At 44.8% G+C, this 21,591-nt stretch overlaps 1 protein-coding gene across 4 annotated transcripts in view; it reads right to left on the bottom strand.

Moving 5' to 3' along the window:
* The window catches only part of tpra1 (transmembrane protein, adipocyte asscociated 1), an 80,639-nt gene that overhangs the window by 39,124 nt on the left and 19,924 nt on the right, over positions 1-21,591 (bottom strand). The window lies entirely within an intron of this gene.

Genomic DNA, 21,591 nt, shown 5'->3' with positions numbered 1-21,591 from the left:
AGATCCAGATTGCCCCTCTTACTTGCATGAAAAGTGTTCACCCATTTCACTCCTAAATGGCCAAACAGAATAATTTCACAACATCTGTCAAATCTTAAACACCTCAATCAAATCACCCTCAATCTTCCAAGATCAAGGGATACATCCAAGTTAATGTAACCTCACATAAATCAAGCCCAGGATCATGCGAGGTTCCTGGATATCATTGACTATGGTTTGACACCGGGAAGGAGTAGCTCAGGTTTGAAAGGATCATTTGGAAATCGAAACAGACGACTGAGCAGTTTATTTTTGCAGATGTCACGTTTAATCTGTTCCAGTATACTCCAGGTTGACAGTCCAGCTGGCATTAGCTTGTCCCAGTAACCATCTGATCACCTCCTATCAGAAGCCATGGATTAAAAAAAAAATTCACACTTTGGTAGTAAAGGAGGCATCACATCGCAGATGAGATGTTCATGCTTGTTTTGTGAAATAGCTCAGAGCGCAGTGGTTAGCACTGCTGCCTCACAGCGCCAGGGGCCCGAATTCGATTCCCAGTTTGGGTCACTGTTTGTGTGGTGTTTGCACCTTCTCCCCGGGTCTGCATGGGTTTCCTCCCACAATCCGAATAATGTACTGGTTAGATGTGCTAAATTCTCCCTCAGTGTACATGAACAGGTGCCGAGGTGCGGCGACTAGGAGGATTTTCACAGTCACTTCATTGCAGTGTTAATGGAAGCCTAGTTGTGACTGATAAATAAACTTTTAAAAAAAACTTTAAAGAGGCTGGTGTTCCTTTATTTGAAAGTTCTAGAAAGCTCTCGAGTCTCTCAAATTGATGCATGACCCAGAAACGCTAACACATGATGCGAATGCAACACAACAGAAACTGAAGCTCTTACTGCATCGCTCTACCTTACTGTATTTCTCAAAAAAAGTTGCCCGATTATGAGGATGCTTTACATGCAATGCTAGCAATGCTTTTAAAGGCTGCAATGATCAGAGCTCGAAACCAAAGAAATTTGAGGGCCAAAAATGGGGGGAAAAAAACCTGTATCTTGTAGAGGGCTCAAGAGATAAAGTTAGTGACGTTGATGATCAGGAAGCTGCACATTTGGATGTTAAAGGTAAAACTAGTATACTGCATAAGCACTCCTGGTACACAGTTAGAATCTGGAGTGCCGGAAGACCTGACCATTGTTAATAGAGGTGAGGCTCCCTGATTGAGGTCAAAATTGCCTGCCCGCCCAATCAGGGAGGTCATAATCCAAGAGGCGAACTTCATGCACCTCGTTGAAGTCATTACAATTTGTCTTGTTCTTTATATTTATTCTTTCCTGAGATGTGGGTGTCACTGGCAAAAACCAGCATTTGTTGCTCATCCCTTGAACGGAGTGGCTTGATGGGCCATTTCAGAGGATAGTTAAGAATCAACCACGTTGCTCTGGGTTTAGAGTCACATGTAGGCCAGACTTGGGTGTGGCAGAATTCCTACCCTGAAGGACATTAGCAAACAAGATTTTTTTTATGAAGTGCAATCGACTATTGTAATAAGTTCTCAGGGGCAGAAGTCCCTTCACCAAAATCCCTTTATTTACAAGTCTGACAACAGCATAGAGAGTGCTTTTAGTTAGAGGTCTACACTCGGAGTCCCAGAGGAACTGACACTCTTGGTTAAGTACAAAGCAAGAGGCTCCCTGATTGGCCCATCAATTTGGCCCTTAATCAGGAATTAATATTCTAACAGGCTCACCTCAATGGCCTGATTAAAATCATTACAACTACCTTTCAAGGAAGCATTCTAAAGGCTCATGACTCGCAACGTGAAATATTGTGGTTTGATTGAGGTGTTTAAGATTCAATAAGATACTGTGAAATTGTTCTTAAGTGGGTGACCTCTTATTTTGAAAACAGTGACCCCTAGTTCTTGATTCTCCCACAAAAAGAAACATCCTTTTCACACCCACCCTATCAAGGTCCCCCAGGATCTTATGTGTTTCATCCAAGCCAACGCTTACTCTTCCTAACTCCAGCGGATACCAGCCTAGCCCATCCAACCTTTCCTCATAACATAACCCGCCCAGTAGCCCACCATCTCCCCAATCTGCACCAGATGCAAATAAATGATAAGGTCCCATGGGACTTTGGCCAACATTCCTCCCTAAACCAATGGCATGCTAGTCAATCATTTTTCTTATTGCTATTTGTGCGTTCTTGCAGTACATAAAATGGTTGCTGTTTTGCTTCACAATAACCACTGACCTTGTTAACGTACGAATAGCCCTTTTTTGGATGTTACCGAGGAACAAGAGGATACTCTTTAGGGACAAGTTTTGTCTTTCTTTCTATGTAGACAATGTTAACGTTCATTTCTTCATGGTATCTAACGGTCCCACTGTAATTCATAGGAAAAGGGGAAAATAACACACAGGGTGTACCAAAGATTGATTTCACAATGGCTGGCATCCGTGAAGGAGGAAGCCAATTCTTGTAAACACAACAAGAACCACTCCCTGACAGACAAAAGACTCGAGTTAGCCAAAGCATTCAGATTCACATAACAGCTGCAGGAGGAGATGGACCAGGAAGCCAAATTTTATAAATCGACAGGAACGGAGGAACTGAGAAGGTGACCAGAGTTCATTCTACACCTTCATTTCCCCCTACTGAAAACTTCCTTAAAAAGGACAGGGGTTGGAAGAAAAGGTGCTGGATTATACTGCAGATATGAAATATCAACAATTTTAGTCATTTAATTTTTCTTAGATAAAGAAGCAGAGAAGACTTTTGGGTTCAAAAACAGAAAACGCTGGAAAATCTCAGCAGCATTTATTGAGAGAGAACAAAGCTTTGAGTCTGGATGACCCTTTGTCAGAGTATTCAGTGTGTTGTCGATGACCTTCTTCAGAGCTCAGACGAAGTATCATCCAGACTCAAAACGTTCACTCTATTCTCTCTCCACAGATGCTGTCAAACCTGCTGAGATTTTCCAGTGTTTTCTAGTTTTGTTTCAGATTCCAATATCCCCAGTAGTTTGCTCTTATACAAGACTGATCAAGATCATGAAAGGGTTTGATCGGGTTATCAGAGAGACATGGGGTTCCATTTAAGGGGAAACCGGAACGAGGGTCAAATCTTGTTTGCCCAGAGAGTGGTTGTAATTTGGAATTTCCTACCACATGGAGTAGTTGAGATGAATAGCAAAGTGCACTAAAAGCTAATGAGGGAGACAGAGATGTAAGGACAGACTGAAAGGCTGAGATGAAGCAGGTATGTGTTGAACATAAACACTGATATAGATCTGCTGGAACAAATGGTCTGTTCCTGCATGGTACATGTTACATAAAACATTTAAGAAGATCTCCACGCTCACTTCAAGCGAGCAAGGATGAAGAAAATTAGCATTCCTTCCAGCGTACGGTTATCACAGGATAAAAATTAACATTTGTAAATTGCCTCAATGCAAGGTGCAGCAAGCTTATTTTCTTTTCCCCTCGGATTATACATTCTAACGGCATAAAGTGGGTTTAAACCTCATTCTTGAGACTTGAGCATCTAATCTAAGTTAAGACAACACTGAGGAAGCGTTGCTCTGTTGGGAGAGTCACATTAAGTCTGAGATTGTCAATCTGGTCAGGTGGCTGCAAGAAGGCCCAGTGGTACAATTCAATGTTCTCTCCATGTCTTATAAAAGACACATTCATTTATTGTTTTAGAAGTCGTGCTGCTGCAGTTGTCAAATTTGCTGATAGGAGATTAACAATACTGAAAATAATTTCCGGCTGTGAGGTGTGGGAGCAACTTCACTATGCAGACTATAGCCATTCAAGAAAGTGGCACACCACCATTTTCTCAGGGGCAACTAGATGGCCTTGCCAGCCACACCCATATCCTAAAGAATAAGGACAAAGTGCTGACTTAATCCATCTCCTTTTCTGTAAATATAAATAAAATTTATTTCCAGGTACTGTGTCCCCTCAGTCATTGCTCGTGTTGCAACCGCTGATATAAATGAATCACATTGGCATGACTTCCAATCGCTTACGTAGGTAAGCAGCCGGGTAAACAGTAAGTGATTGGTAATTGAGAGGCAAAACTATTGTACCGTCCCCTTCAATATAGTAGTCAACAAAACAAAATTCCATCATCTTTCAGACACAGTTCAAGGACTCCTGTGAAAACAAAATGGGAACACACACACACACAAACAAACAAGAATCGTGGCCCTCCAATTCAAATGTTTGGTCTTGTGGGTCAAGGCATTTAGTGGAATTGGTGAATCATGCATATCAGAAGATTGTACTGTTCAATTTGCCATTTCTAATTGTTAGCATATCCAGAGAGGAAAGCAATGGCCCACTTAGCCCTGATCTGGGGTGGTGTAGGCCGGGGATAGGGAGAGAAAGGGTCACAAACCTGGTGGCGCCTGGGAACCTTACCCCATAAGAAGATATGCTCTCCACAAGTATTTGAGCTGAGGAACATTCTAGGGTATCCGACACGTGACATGATTTCCCAGAGTTTGTGAGCACCCAAAGCAGTTGTTGCAGAGTTCTGTGGAGACTAGGTATCACAAAAACTTCAGCCAATGTAAAGACTCACAAAAGCCAGAGTCCCAGTTTAAACCGACAACCGAAAGGAGAATGATTGCCTCATGACAAAAAGTGGCTTTGAACATTCCAATATCACTCTGAGGTTACAATGTATGGATCGATACATTTTTCATGTCAAATTCTCCTGCCTTTCATTAGTTGTGATCAAAATCAAACACTAATAACACTTGTCACATACTTTCGCCAAATGCATTCTGCCTCTGACATTATGTGATTCCATTATCCATAGAATCTGGATGCTTCCTCCCTCTATTGCTGATGCTTCTCTCTCTGTTACCCAATAACCCCTGAGCTTAGCTACAAAAGTTAAGGTTCCCCCCAACTTCTGCTACGTTACTGGACAAACGAGACAGATGTACATTCTCACGTCTGAGAAGGGACCTGTCTTATCTAGATAGTGTGGAAAAGTCTATTCACAAGTAGCCCTGAGAACCTCACGGCTAGCAACTTTCACCTGATAAGAATTCGCACATTGAGGTTTCATTGTTTCCAAAGAATGTGGTTCTGTCTGCTCGGGCTTCATCCCATCATCCCTCACAGCAGCCTGCTCTTGGCCAAAGTGCACAACTGCTTTTATAAAATACAGCTAATACATTTAAAATACCAAGACACTTCTTCAAATCTCATTCTTCTGTGCCTTTATGCGGGCAGGTTCCCTGTTAAACTGTTAGTCTGATCTGAGGCCATTTCACTTAATGTCAGTGTTTTGATTAGTGTCTTAGATCCCTAATTATTTAAAATTTCTCTGACCTATTGGGGTGTTCTCTCCAACAGCAGTGAAAAGCATAGGAGTAAACATTCATTAGCTGATTATGAAAGGATGTTTATATTCAATTAGGCCCAAGCTATACAAAGTTGTGCGGGTTAGTTTGATTGGCCATACTAAATTGACCCTAGAGTCAGGGGGATTAGCAGGGTAAATATGTGAGGTTACAGGAATAGGACAATTGGGATTGTAGTCACAGACTTGATGGACTAAATGATCTCCTTCTGCACTGTAGGGATTCTATGATTAAGACACCAACAGCAGCAAAGATGGCATCCAAGATGAATGCAACAGAGAGCTTAAAGAGAGTACTGTAGCTCCACCCAGTATTTGAGTACATACGGCATGCAAGTTAAATCACGAGCACATGATAAGTGAGGCATCCTTGGGAAAAACAGGGAACTTTGCACCTATTGTTCCCAAAGCTCACCACATTGGAGATTTTCGACATCTCATGACTGGGTCTCAGTTGCAGGCTCATTGATAGAGTTTGATTGCTACGGTCAATCTAAAACTTTTATCAAAATAAACAGACCTTGGGTTTTTCTTTCAGCCAACCTTTTCTCTGATAAATGTATTGCCCAACGTTTAATCAAAATTGAATTTGTGAAAGCACCCCTACAGCAGCTTGGCTCATTTAATCACACTCTTGTCTCAGAATCAAAAGGATGAGAACAAGATGAGCTCTGATTTGGACAACAGAATTGTCCAAAATTACCTCCAAACTGGTCGTCACTGTGGTACTCTAAACTGGGGAGAGCAAGGGTGGTCTGAATTGACAATGTGCTATGGGCAGTCTGATGGCTTTGAGTTCAAATTTCATCCAGGTGACTAGCTTAGTGGTTTTAAAACAAAACGTGGCAGGGACAAGTTGGGCCGGAGGGCCTGTTTCCATGCTGTAAACCTCAATGGCTCTAGGTTGAAACTACCCATGCCAGGAGCACATAAATTAGGGGCACACTCCAATGAAAACAGTGAGCTACATCACCAGAGGTGCCAACCTTTGACCTATTCTGACTGTCCCTGAAGTAAGATATGGGCTGAATGGCCTCTTCTTCACTGTAGGGATTCTATGCTCTGAAGAACGGATGACTCCGTCTGAAGCGAAGTGAATTCTCGAGTCCCAGCTGACATGTTTCCCTCAAAACATCACGAGGAAAACAAAGCAATGCTAATTATGAGATCTTGCTGCATTTGCAATTCATGGCAAATGAAGCACTTTGAGGTGCTTAAGAGACACGATGAGGCTCTGTATAAATAATGCATGTCCCTTTCATACAGAAGAATGTCTTAGTGCTTGGGGCAGGATGCTGTGCAGAAACTACTAGAGATTGGGAGTGTCTGAAAGCACTGCCTAAATGATCAGGAAAGGAGGGAAAGAGCTACTAAGATCCAGGGAAGGGTTACAAAGTGTTGGGGGAGATATTAAAGAATCATTTTCCGCCAGTGTAGCAGACCTGAGTGTCAATCCCAGGTTATGCAGCCCATGAAAAGTTGGTCATTGCATCAGAAGAACTGCAACAGTCAATTCACATCGCACTGACGGGCTGATGGCACTGGAGCAAGGTGACTTCCTGCAAGCTGTGCCCAGCACACCTTCCAATTCTACACTTCTAAAACGTTAACTCTTTTAAACTACCTAACAAGCTTTATTCTTTCTCTACACCCTAGCTAAGCCTGTTACACCACATTCTGCATTCTTTTCTTCTCTTCTCCATGAATGGTATGCTTTTATGAACAATACTTTTCACTGTATGTTAATACATGCGACAAAACGAAATCAAATCAAATCAACCACTAACAAGTTCAATTGCTCACGGTGCTCTTAACTTTTAATAAAACAACACAAATTATATTAAAGTTTGAGTAGCATGTAAATGCAAGATTTAAAAATTTCGATACGAGTACATTGCTCATGGCATCATCAATGGTCAGTCACGATAGAAATTTTTTATTTAGATACACAAAATGATGAGTGACAGGTTTTGGAAACTTGTCCCATGCAACTATCCAGCGAGCAGAGTCTCCTAACTAAATTGTGGCAGTTGCCATAATAACATTGAATGGGAAAATGTTGACACAGCAAATTGCAATGTTCAATGTTGATACAAAACAAAGATATGGAGAAAGGAACAATACACTTTTATTTAAAAGTGCATCTTGACACGTACTATTTTCCCTTTGGGCGATAGTGGCGAGGTAACAGAAGAATTCCCAGACTAATTATCTGCCCTTTGAACACCGTCCATGCTGAACGAGTCCTGACTCTCAACAGTCAATTGCTCGTGACTTTGAGGGAAAACCAAGAGTGGTCTTCAGATAAAGGATGAGGGTGAAGACAGTTGGTAAGATGGTTACAGAGGGATATGGGCCAAATGAGGGCAACCACGACTAGCTTAGCGATTTTAAAAAAAAAGGGCAGCATGGACAGGTTGGGCCGACAGGCTTTTTTCCATGCCATAAACCTCTATGACTCTATGGCGCATGATGTGCAGACATGATTCTGTCCCTATTTTAAAGCTGCACAATGTGTTCTTTAAAAACATTTATATTTTAATTTGCCAAAAATTGCATCTTGGACAGCAATAAAGTAAAGCTCATCAGAATTATTCGTTTCTTTAGAGGAGCCCAGAAATGCAAAGTTGTGGTGCTACAGTCCACCACCAATTGCAGAGCAGAGCCACAGCACAAAATTTTCATTGGCAATTTCCATTCTAGAAATGGCCACGACAATTTGAAATGGAGAAGTTAGACACCCAAAGAACGCATAGGTGAAATTGAAAAGATATGTTGCATGCACTCAGTTGGATGTTGAAACCTAGACAGCAGTGCTGTTCCAGATATGGTTCATACAGATTAGAATGGTGTTTGGAGATGGAAATGTGTGCAGCATGAGTTATGGTGAAATGCAAGTGACTGCATGCCTGTGAGCAGTGACGGCCGCAACCCGAAACACTGAATCTGGTTACAAATCTGTATTCGTAAGGCTGGATGCTTTTACTGGTCGCTGATGTACACGCAGTGCAAACGCTTTGCACACCAGCTGTCACACTATACTGGACGCCCAACATCAACGCTAAAACTTGCAAAGCAAGGCTTCAGGAGAAAGTCCCTACTCTCCTGGTTAAGGTCATGGGAATCTTTTGCTGATGTTCAAAAAAACCCCCAAAAATTCCAAGCCATCATTTACACAGAAAACATCAAAGGATTGTTGTTAGTCTTGAAGGGTACTTGGAGCTTAAGTATAGGTCAGATGTGTCACTTACCACAACAGTTATTGCAGCATTGCCTCAATAACTCACCACAAACTGTCTAAGCAAACAGAAATAGACTCCTTCAGTGCATTTCATCAAGCATTAGGTGCAGTTTTAGAACATCAATGCTCCATGGCTAACCGCCCCACTTGCTTTCAGTGAGTGTTACTGCCCATGTAATTAGTGAATAACTTTCGACAAGTCCCACTCCCAATCTTACTAGAAATCACCAGGTTTGAAGAACGAACTTACATTTACACATGGTCTTTCATGACCTCAATGTCCCAACGTACTTTCCTGCCAATGAAGAGTTTCACTGAAATTTAGTCATGGTTGTAAAGTAAGAATAACGTTTGGTTTGCATCTCAGGATTCTGATTCAAACAGGTCTCGGTGTTCGAACTCAGTCTAACATCTTCCTTTTTGGTTAAGATGTTAGACTGAAGCCCTGCCTATCTCTCAAGATGAATGCAAAAGTTCAATAGCACAATGTTGAAAGGGATTTTACTTTGCTTTATTGTTGTCACATGTATTGCGATACAGTGAAAAGTATTGGTTCTTGCGCGTTACATAAGAACATAAGAAATAGGAGCAGGAGTAGGCCATCTAGCCCTTCGAGCCTGCCCCGCCATTCAATAAGATCATGGCTGATCTGTCGCTGCTCAGTTCCACATTCCCGCCCTCTCCCCATAACCCTTAATCCCCTCGCTTATCAAAAACTCATCAACCCATGTCTTAAAAATATTTAGCGAGGCAGCCTCCACCACTTCAACAGGCAGAGAATTCCAGAGATTCACCACCCTTTGAGTGAACAAGTTCCTCCTCAACTCCGTTCTAAACCGCCCCCCTTTTATCTTGAGGCTGTGCCCCCTAGTCCTACTGTCTTTTTTGAGCGGGAAGAGTCCACCTCTATCCTATCCATCCCATTCATCATCTTATACGTCTCAATGAGATCTCCCCTCATTCTTCTAAACTCTAACGAGTACAAGCCCAGTTTATTCAGCCTCTCCTCATAGCTCAACCCCCTCAACTCCGGTATCAGCCTAGTAAACCTCCTCTGCACTCCCTCCAAGGCCAAAATATCTTTGCGCAGGTGCGGCGCCCAAAACTGCACACAGTACTCCAGCTGCGGCCTCACCAATGCCCTACACAGCTGCAGCAAGACCTCCCTACTTTTATATTCAATCCCCCTCGCTATGAAGGCCAGCATCCCATTCGCCTTCCTGACCACCTGCTGCACCTGCAAGCTGGGTTTTTGCGACTCATGCACAAGGACCCCGAGGTCCCTCTGCACCGTCGCCTGCTGCAGTTTTTCACCACTTAAGTAATAGTCCTTCCTACCATTCTTCCTACCAAAGTGGACCACCTCACACTTGCCAACATTAAATTCCATTTGCCATTTCCTGGCCCATTCGCCCAGCCTATCTAGATCCTTCTGCAGACTCTCCACACCCTCCGCACAATTTGCCGTTCCCCCAATCTTGATGTCATCAGCAAATTTCGACACCCTACACTCGGTTCCCTCCTCCAGATCATCTATATAAATGGTAAAAAGCTGAGGCCCCAGCACCGACCCCTGGGGCACTCCACTAGTCACCATCCGCCAAGCCTAATAGCACCCGTTGACCCCCACTCTCTGCCTCCTATTTGACAACCAATCCTCTATCCACGCTAACACCCTACCCCCAACTCCATGTCCCTCGACCTTCTGCAATAACCTCGTGAGGTACTTTGTCAAACGCCTTCTGAAAATCTAGAAAGACCACATCCACCGGCTCTCCTCTATCCACCGCCCTAGACACATCCTCATAGAACTCCAGTAAATTTGTCAGACACGACTTCCCTTTAATGAAACCGTGCTGCGTCTGCTCTATCAAGCAATTCCCTTCAAGATGCCTCGCAATTTCCTCCTTAATGACGGATTCTAACATTTTACCTACCACAGACATTAACCTAACCGGCCTATAATTCCCCGCCTTTTGCCTGGCACCCTTCTTAAACAACGGCGTAACATTAGCCGTTTTCCAATCATCCGGCACTTCCCTGGAATCCAGCGACGTGTGGAAAATAACCACCAAGGCATCCACTATCACCTCCGCCATTTCTTTCAGAACCCTCGGATGCATTCCATCCGGTCCTGGCGACTTGTCCACAATCAGCCCCTCCAGTCTGTTGAGCACCGCCTCTCTAGTAACAGAGATGTCATTAAGACCCTCCAGTCCTACCACCTTTCCATCGCTAACACCCAGCAAATTATTCACGTCCTCCTCCGTGAAGACAGAAACAAAAAAGTTATTCAATACCTTAGCCATATCCCCATCCCCTACCACTAGGTCCCCTTTCTCATCCTCTAAAGGACCAACATTCACCCTAGCCAGCCTCTTCCTTTTTATATATTTATAAAAACTCTTGCTATCCTTTTTTATATTAAGCGCTAGCCCAGCTTCATAGTTACACAGACAAAACATACTGTTTATAGAGTACATAAAGGAGAAGGAAAGGAGAGGGTGTAGAATATAGTGTTACAGTCATAGCTAGGGTGTAGAGAAAAATCAACTTAATGCGAGGTAGGTCCATTCAAAAGTCTCGACAGCAGCAGGGAAGAAGCTGTTCTTGAGTCGGTTGATACGTGACCTCAGACTTTTGTATCTTTTTCCCAAAGGAAGAAGGTGGAAGAAAGAACGTCCAGGGTGTGTGGGGTCCTTAATTATGCTGGCTGCTTTGCTGAGGCAATGGGAAGTGTAGACAGAGTCAATGGATGAGAGGGTGGTTTGTGTGATGGATTGAACTTTCAGTTCAAAGAAGAAGATTATCTGGTCATTAGTAACTTGCTGTGTGCTGACTGGTTGCTGCTCTCCACAACATTACAGCCTGACTACACTTTGGAAATATTTAATTGGCTGTAAAGCACACTCTCTGGGGCATCCTAGGCCACAAAAGGTGCAATATAAGCTGAAGTTTGTTCCTTTCAGGATTTATCCACCACGGGCCATCTTTGGTTTTGTTGCAGTTTCTTAACTTCCCCAGGGTTATAAAACTCAAACAGGATGAACCAGTACCAATATATATGAGACAATAATAATCAAAACAAATCAGTGAACAAGGAACAAGATAAGCGTAACCCATTTACCCAATCTTTGAAGGATCAGATGATCATGAATTGGGCAGCGCGGCGGCACAGTGGTTCGCATTGCTGCCTCAGAGAGTTAGGGATCCAGATTTGATTCCTAGCTTGGGTCACGGTGTGTAGAGTTTACACATTCTCCCCGTGTCTGCATGGGTTTCCTCTGGGTGCTCCAGTTTCCTCCCACAGTCTAAAGATGTACAGGTTAGATTGAGTGGCCATGCTAACTTGACCGTCGTGTCAGAGGGATTAGCAGAGTAAACATGTGGGGTGACGGGAATGACTGGTGCAGACTCAGTGGGCTGAATGGCCTCCTTCCGCACTGTAGGGATTCTACAATTCTCTGAATTGGGGTTGGGGAGCGGGGTGGCATGGTGGTACTGTGGTTAGCACCGCTGCCTCATAGCACCAGGGACCCAGGTTCGATTCCCAGCCTGGATCACTGGCTGTGCAGAGTCTGCACGTTCTCCCCATGTCTGTGTGGGTTTCCTTTGGGTGCTTCAGTTCCCTCCCACAGTCCAAAAGATACGTTGGTTAGATGCATTGATCATGCTAAATTCTCCCTCAGTGTATCCAAACAGGCACTGGAATGTGACAACTAGGGGATTTTCATAGTAACTTCACTGCAGTGTTAGTGTGCCTACTTGCGACTAATAAATAAACTTGCAGAATTTGGACATACACAAGCTAATTAACCATTCCTTTCACAACCTAGAATACAAACAGGATATAAATGTTGCTCCAAAACTGTCAACTTCCACATTTACTAATCTTACACAGGGGATAGCAGGTTGTTTATTTATCACGACCTGTGTTCAAAGTCAGGTTATAAGTTTGTTTGCATGATAAAGAAGGAATCTTCCTGACCTTACCTGGTCTGGGTGCAAGACGTGGTTGGTTCTTAAACCGCCCTTTGAAGTGGCCTCTCAAGTCAGATGATTGTACCAAAACTCCTACAAAGATTGGACTGTGGCAGCTGAAGGAGAGCTAGCACCACCCTTTCAAGGACAACTGGGATCAACATAGAAAATACATCCCAGAAACAGGCCATTCAGCCCAACTAATCCATGCTGACGTTTATGTCCCACACAAACCTTCATCTAACTCGCCAGCAAATTCTTGCTCAAGAATTCACGGCACGGTGGCACAGTGGTTAGCACGGCTGCCTCACAGCGCCAGGGACCTGGGTTCAATTCCTGGCTTGGGTCACTGACTGTGCAAGTCTGCATGTTTTCCCTGTGCCTGCGTGGGTTTCCTCTGAGTGCTCTGGTTTCTTCCCACAGTCCGAAAGACATGCTAGTTAGGTGCGTTGGCCATGCTAAAATTGCTCCTTATGTCAGGGGGATTAGCTAGGGTAAACACATGGGGTTATGGGGATAGGGCCTGGGGGCGATTGTGGTTGGTGCAGACGCAATGGGCCAAACAGCCTCCTTCTGCACTGTAGGATTCTGCGATTCTTCATTTTCCCAATGTGTGCTTATTGAGTTTTGACTTAAATGCGATAATACTATTATTCAATGCAAATATACACTATGGTAACAGGTTCCATATTCTAACCATTCATTTGACAAATGTGTACCTCTGAATTCCCTATTAGATTTATAAGTGATGACCCTATAGTCACGGTCCCTAGTTTTGGTCTTTCCCACAATCAGCAGAACCTGAATTGGCTGTGAGATAGCAATACTACTGCATCAACAATTTCTATTTATATAGCACTTTACGATGTAATAAAGCATTCCAAGGCGCTTCACATGAGCATTATAAGACCAAATATGATGCCAAGCCAGAAGGAGATACTATGATGGATGACCAAAAGCTTAGTCAAAGAATGTCTTAAAGGGGAAAGCGAGGTAGAGAAGTAGAAATTCAAGAACCTGGGACCTAGGCAACTGGTGTATGCGTGATGTCACCAGCGACTCGGGTTCAATTCCAGCCTTGGGTCGTTGTCTGGGTGGAGTTTGCACGTTCGCCCTGCATCTATATAGGTTTCGTCTGGGTGCTCTGGTTTCCTCCCACAAGTGTGTACGGATTCCTCCCACAGATGTGTACCGATTCCAAAGAAATATGGATTAGGTTGATTGGACACTAAGGGGCAATTTAGCATGGCTAATCCACCTAACCTACACATCTTTGGACACTAAGAGGCAATTTATCATGGCCAAAGATGTGTAGGTTAGGTGGATTAGCCATGCTAAATTGCCCCTTAGTGTCCAAAGATGTGTAGGTTAGGTGGATTATCCAAGGTAAATGTATACAGTTAGGGGAAGCAGGGAAGGGAGGGACCTCAGTGCAATGCTCTTTCAGAGAAATCAGGGCAATCTTGACAGTACGAATGTCCTCCTTATGCATTGTAGGGTTCTATAGTTCTATGACGACTGAAGGAACAGCTATTAATAGTGGAGCGATTAAAATCGGTGATGGTCAAAGAATTATGAACTGGAAGAAGCTAAGGCAGTGAAACTGTAATATTGAACAGAGACACAGGACATTAATCTGAACCTGGTTATTGGTCTGCTGCTGTCAAATTATGATGCTGACGTGATTTTCCATTAATTAATTAAAGACAATTGCAGACACCTGCCAAATACTCGGATGCCAAATATAAACAGAAACAAAAATGTCACTGTTAATTCATCATACACCCAAACATTCTCTGCTGTCACTTGTTGACCACCTCCCAAGGCAAGCACCAATTCTGCAGCACATTTCCCAGAATCACTCCATTACTGGTCACTTACAACAGGTGAGGCAATGAAATGAGTGTCACCGGGCTATCCAGCCACGGAGAGCATTACAGTTGTGCCCCATTCTCCCTGCACCCAGTGTTTTATAGTTTATGTATTCACTTATGCCAGGGGAGGCATTACAGTCTCAGCAGGAGTGAGACTTCTTCCTCAGACAATGGAACTGGATTTCCACCATTTGCCTGGTCCATCCAGTTAGCCATTTGACTCACATGGCCATATTGGACCACTTTGCAAAGTTTCCCCAGCTGCTTAGGCAATGCCGGAACCACACCGTGGTGGTATGGTCATCACCACCACATTTCCTGATCTTTCATTCCCTCCCTCTGTAGTATAAATATCTCCTATTTTGTATGCCTTTTAGCTTTGATAAAGGGTCACCTGGACTCGAAACATCCGGTATTTTATCTCCTTACAGATGCTGCCAGACCTGCTGGGATTTTCCACTTCTGGTTTCACATTCCCTGATCTCTCTGCCTGGTGCTTTCTCCTCCTTTCAGCACGGACTAAAGTTCAACCCCTCTCCTCACTCCTGGAAAATCTGGAATGCTTGCTTGCTGATCCTTAACCTTCACCCCCAAGCTACTTATTCTCCACAGTGAGTGTCAGGCCACCCTCAGGGAATTCAACTTCAACCTTAGCTCCCCCTGCACCCATTCTATTTCTCAAAGCCATATTATTATAGGTATATCAAGATATATAGGTATGTCAAGAACAGAAGGTTGGTTAGGGCAAGATTAGGGCCAGTTACAGACAGTAGGGGGAAGTTGTGTGTGGAACCGGAAGAGATTGGAGAGGCATTGAACCATTATTTCTCTTCGGTGTTCACGCAGGACGATATGAATGTAGCTGAGGAGGTCACTGGGGTGAAGGGGTGTAAAATAGAAAGTATTGTAGTTGATACAGAGGATGTTTTGGATATTCTAGATGGGTTGAAAATAGATAAGTCCCCTGGTCCGGACGGGATTTACCCTAGGATTCTATGGGAGGCAAGAGAGGTGATTGCAGAGCCACTGGCTCTGATCTTCAGGTCGTCGTTGGTCTCTGGTATAGTACCGGAAGATTGGAGGACAGCAAATGTTGTCCCATTGTTTAAGAAGGGGAGCAGAGACTTCCCTGGGAATTACAGACCAGTGAGTCTTACTTCTGTAGTGGGCAAGGTTTTAGAAAGAACTATTAGGGATAGGATTTATAGTTATTTGGAGAGTAATGAATTGATTAGAGATAGTCAGCATGGTTTTGTAGCGGGAAGGTCGTGCCTTACTAACCTTATTGAGTTCTTTGAGAAGGTGACCAAAGAGGTGGATAGGGGTAAGGCAGTAGATGTCGTATATATGGATTTTAGTAAGGCGTTTGATAAGGTTCACCATGGTATGCTTCTGCAGAAAATGCAGATGTATGGGATTGGTGGTAATTTAGGTACTTGGATCAGGAATTGGTTAGCAGATAGGAGACAGAGGGTGGTGGTTGATGGCAATTATTCATCATGGAGTGCGGTTACGAGTGGTGTGCCTCAGGGATCTGTTTTGGGGCCACTGCTGTTTGTAATCTTTATTAATGATCTGGATGAGGGTATAGTTGGGTGGATTAGTAAGTTTGCTGATGACACCAAAGTCGGAGGTGTGGTAGATTGTGAGGAAGGGTGTCGAAGTTTGCAGGGTGACTTGGACAGGTTGCAGAGCTGGGCCGCGAGGTGGCGGATGGAGTTTAATGCGGAGAAGTGTGAGGTAATCCATTTCGGTAGGAATAACAGATGTGTTGAGTATAGGGCTAACGGGAGGACTTTGAATAGAGTGGAGGAGCAGAGGGATCTAGGTGTATGTGTACATAGATCCCTGAAAGTTGGGAATCAAGTAGATAAGGTTGTTAAGAAGGCATACGGTGTCTTGGCGTTTATTGGTAGGGGGATTGAATTTAGGAGTCGCAGCGTCATGTTGCAACTGTACACAACTCTGGTGCGGCCGCACTTGGAGTACTGTGTGCAGTTCTGGTCCCCACATTACAGGAAGGATGTGGAGGCTTTGGAGAGGGTGCAGAGGAGGTTTACCAGGATGTTGCCTGGTATGCAGGGGAGGTCCTATGAGGAGAGACTGAGGGATTTGGGGTTGTTTTCACTGGAAAGAAGGCGGCTAAGAGGGGATCTTATAGAAACATATAAGATGATTAGAGGTTTAGATAGGGTGGATGGTGATAGCCTGTTTCCTCGGATGGAGAAATCTAGCACGAGGGGGCATGGCTTTAAATTAAGGGGGGGTAGTTATAGGACGGATGTCAGGGGCAGGTTCTTTACACAGAGGGTGGTGAGGGACTGGAATGCCCTGCCTGCTGCAGTTGTAAATGCACCTAGTTTGGGGGCGTTTAAGAGATTGGTGGATAGGTTTATGGACGAAAAGGGATTGGTTTAGATTAGTGGGTCAATGTTTTTTTTTAAAAATAAGACTGGTCGGCGCAACATTGTGGGCCGAAGGGCCTGTTCCGCGCTGTAATGTTCTATGTTCTATGTTCTATAGTTACATGGATAAGACGGGTATGGAGGAATATGGGCGAAACGCAGGCAGTTGGGACCAGTTTAGTGGTTAAAAGAGTGGCATGGACAAGTTGGGCCGAAGGGCCTGTTTCCATACCTTAAACCTCCATGACTCTAACTGCCATCCCTTTCACCTGACTGTCTTCTGTGGCCTCTCTGCTTGTCATGTCATCTTACAGCACTTCCTTGTAGCCTTCATCACTCACATCCTTCTATTCCACTTCAGGAAAGCTATACCAAGTCACTCATAGCTGTGCTTTCCTATTTTAAAACTACCAAGTCTTGGGCTCACCTTTCACCACAATACGTTTACAGTTGTTGATTTGCTCAATCACTCCCACACCTCCATCAATGATGGCCTTGCCCACAGAAAAGCCTTAGCTCATTTCCACTTTCCTCTGTCCACCCACCTTTGCTCACTCCAATCCACGAAGCACTAACTTCAGCGCATCTGGCTCAGTTATTCATCACCACAATCCGTTCAGTCGCATCAGAGACTACGGGCATCACTTTCCCAGTATCTCATTTGCCCAGCATTTCACAAGTACAGTGTCCTAGAGAGACAAGTTAATCCCTCTTTGTATTTTTAAACTACCAACTAACTTCTTAAATTGCTCTCATCAGCCCTCTTTGTCCTCACCAACCAGCTAGAGGAACGCGTTGATTATTTTGTCACCGAGATTGAGACCATCCATCAGCTGCTTTGACTGCTGATCCCTGTCCCAGCAAACCAAGCCTCCTCCATCCCAAGCTCTTCACACTCAAGCCCTGAATTCTCATTTCCCTCCTACCCTCTCCCAACTAATTTTTCCCTTGATGCTATTGGGGGAAGAATGGACCACCCAATTTCCAATCTAGGCCCCTGTCAGATAACTCCCAGGTATTGTCCCCTTCCCTTTCAAAGGGAGGAGCAGCATGGTGGCACAGTGGTTAGCACTGCTGCCTCACTGCACCAGGGACCCGGGTTCGATTCCCGGCTTGGATCATTGTCTGTGTGGAGTCTGAACGTTCTCCCCATGTCTGTGTGGGTTTCCTCCGGGTGCTTCGATTTCCTCCCACAGTCCAAAGGTGTGGGGGTTAGATTGAGTGGCCATGCTAAATTGCCTCTTAGTGTCAGGGGATAAGTGGGGTAAATATGTGGAGTTATGGGAATAGGGCCTATTGTGGTGGGTGCAGACTTGATGGGCCAAATGGCCTCCTTCTGCACTGCAAGGATGCTATGAAAATTTCATCCTCCAAAGTCCTCAAACACATGACATCTCCCAAATCCACATTCATCTTTCTTGCGACTTAAGAACATAAGAAATAGGAGCAGGAGTAGGCCATCTAGCCCTTCGAGCCTGCCCCGCCATTCAATAAGATCATGGCTGATCTGTCGTGGCTCAGTTCCACTTTCCAGCCCTCTCCCCATAACCCTTAATCCCCTCTCTTATCAAGAACCCATCAACCCGCTTCTTAAAAATATTTAGCGAGGCAGCCTCCACCACCTCAACGGGCAGAGAATTCCAGAGATTCACCACCCTTTGAGTGAAGAAGTTCCTCCTCAACTCCGTTCTAAACCGCCCCCCCTTTATCTTGAGGCTGTGCCCCCTAGTCCTACTGTCTTTTTTGAGCGGAAAGAGTCTCTCCACCTCTATCCTATCCATCCCATTCATCATCTTATACGTTTCAATGAGATCTCCCCTCATTCTTCTAAACTCTAACGAGTACAAGCCTAGTTTATTCAGCCTCTCCTCATAGCTCAATCCCCTCAACTCCGGTATCAGCCTAGTAAACCTCCTCTGCACTCCCTCCAGGGCCAAAATATCCTTGCGCAGGTGCGGCGCCCAAAACTGCACACAGTACTCCAGCTGCGGCCTCACCAATGCCCTATACAGCCGCAGCAAGACCTCCCTACTTTTATATTCAATCCCCCTCGCTATGAAGGCCAGCATCCCATTCGCCTTCCTGACCACCTGCTGCACCTGCAAGCTGGGTTTTTGCGACTCATGCACAAGGACCCCAAGGTCCCTCTGCACCGTCGCCTGCTGCAGTTTTTCGCCACGTAAGTAATAGTCCTTCCTACCATTCTTCCTACCAAAGTGGACCACCTCACACTTGCCAACATTAAATTCCATTTGCCATTTCCTGGCCCATTCGCCCAGCCTATCTAGATCCTTCTGCAGACTCTCCACACCCTCCGCACAATTTGCCTTTCCCCCAATCTTGGTGTCATCAGCAAATTTCGACACCCTGCACTCGGTTCCCTCCTCCAGATCATCTATATAAATGGTAAATAGCTGAGGCCCCAGCACCGACCCCTGGGGCACTCCACTAGTCACCAACCGCCAATCCGAATAGCACCCATTGACCCCCACTCTCTGCCTCCTACTTGACAACCAATCCTCTATCCACGCTAACACCCTACCCCCAACTCCATGTCCCCTGACCTTCTGCAATAACCTCTTGTGAGGTACCTTGTCAAACGCCTTCTGAAAATCCAGAAAGACCACATCCACCGGCTCTCCTCTATCCACTGCCCTAGACACATCCTCATAGAACTCCAGTAAATTTGTCAGACACGACTTCCCTTTAAGGAAACCGTGTTGCGTCTGCCCTATCAAGCAATTCCCTTCAAGATGTGTTTGCGTGTTTGCAACTTCTGAATTAGTATATCATGCCGACTAAATCAGCCAGATAAAAAGTCACAAGTAACATTCTGTGATAATGGCACATTATCATTCTATACAGCCACTTGACTTATCGGTCAATAACCACAACAGAGCAGGCAGTGGGTTTTCTCCTTGCTCCCAAGTTGTTCTGCTGGAATCCCCCTATTCATCGACATATCCACCCATGACATTAATAGACATGGGATAGCGAGTAAGTGTCTCTGCCTCTGAGCCAGAAACTCTGAAGTCAAGTCCCATCCCAGAACTTGATGGCCACAGAAGGAGTTTTCACAATGTTGACACAGGTTGGTCAACAACCTGTGAGATGTAGGAGCAGAATAAGGCCATTCAGCCCATCGAGTCTGCGCCACCACTCAATCATGGCTGATATGATTCCCATCCCCATTCTCCTGTCTTCTTACTGTAACCCTTGATCCTCTTATTAATCAAGAGCCTATCTATCTCTGTCTTGAAGACACTCAATGATCCGGCCTCCACAGCCCTCTGTGGCAATGAGTTCCATAGATTCACCATCCTCTGGCTGAAGAAATTCCTCCTTATCTCAGCTTTAAAGGAGCATCCCTTTACTCTGAGACTGTGCCTTCAAGTTCTCTCCTATTAGTAGAAACATCTTCTCCATGTCCATTCTATCCAGGTCTCTCAGTATTCTGTAATTTTCAATTAGATCCCCTCTCATCTTTCTAAACTCCATCAAACATAGGCCCAGTCTCCTCAACTTCTCCTCATATGACAAACCCTTCGTTCCTGGGATCATTCTTGTGAACCTCCTCTGGGCCCCTTCCAAGGCCAGCAAATCCTTCCTTATGTATAGGTCCCAAAACTGCTCACAATATTCCAAATGGGGTCTGACCTGAGCATTATACAGCCTCAGCAATACATCCCTACCCTTGTTTTCTAGCCCTCTAGAAATGAATATGAACATTGAGTTCGCTTCCAACGCTACCTTAAGAGAGTTAACCTTAAGAGAATCCTGAACCAGGGTTTCCAAGTCCCTTTCTGCTTCAGATTGCTGAAGCCTCTCTCCCTTTAGAGCACAGTCGACGCTTCCATTCTTCCTACCAAAGTGCATAACCTCACACTTTCCCACATTATAAATCCCTCCAAAACACCTATGGCAGGCAGTAAGGGTGTGAGAGTTTCCTGATCTACCATTCTGCAGAAGGCAATAGCAAACCACTGCAGCACCTCACCAAGCATAACCATGGACCAATACCAATGGTTCATGGTCACCATCGCATAAGAACATAAGAAATAGGAGCAGGAGTAGGCCATCTAGCCCTTCGAGCCTGCCCCGCCATTCAATAAGATCATGGCTGATCTGTCGTGGCTCAGTTCCACCTTCCCGCCCTCTCCCCATAACCCTTAATCCCCTCGCTTATCAAAAACCCATCAACCCGCGTCTTAAAAATATTTAGCGAGGCAGCCTCCACCACTTCAACGGGCAGAGAATTCCAGAGATTCACCACCCTTTGAGTGAACAAGTTCCTCCTCAACTCCGTTCTAAACCGCGCCCCCCTTATCTTGAGGCTGTGCCCCCTAGTCTACTGTCCTTTCTGAGCAGGAAGAGTCTCTCCACCTCTATCCTATCCATCCCATCCCATCCATCATCTTATACGTCTCAATGAGATCTCCCCTCATTCTTCTAAACTCTAACGAGTACAAGCCCAGTTTATTCAGCCTCTCCTCATAGCTCAACCCCCTCAACTCCGGCATCAGCCTAGTAAACCTCCTCTGCACTCCCTCCAAGGCCAAAATATCCTTGCGTAAGTACGGCGCCCAAAACTGCACACACTACTCCAGCTGCGGCCTCACCAATGCCCTATACAGCTGCAGCAAGACCTCCCTACTTTTATATTCAATCCCCCTCGCTATGAAGGCCAGCATCCCATTCGCCTTCCTGACCACCT

Source organism: Carcharhinus amblyrhynchos, chromosome 3 (genome assembly GCF_965287045.1).
Source record: "Carcharhinus amblyrhynchos chromosome 3, sCarAmb.v2.hapA, whole genome shotgun sequence".
NCBI lineage: Eukaryota > Metazoa > Chordata > Chondrichthyes > Carcharhiniformes > Carcharhinidae > Carcharhinus > Carcharhinus amblyrhynchos.
This window is presented reverse-complemented; position numbering and strand designations above follow the sequence as displayed.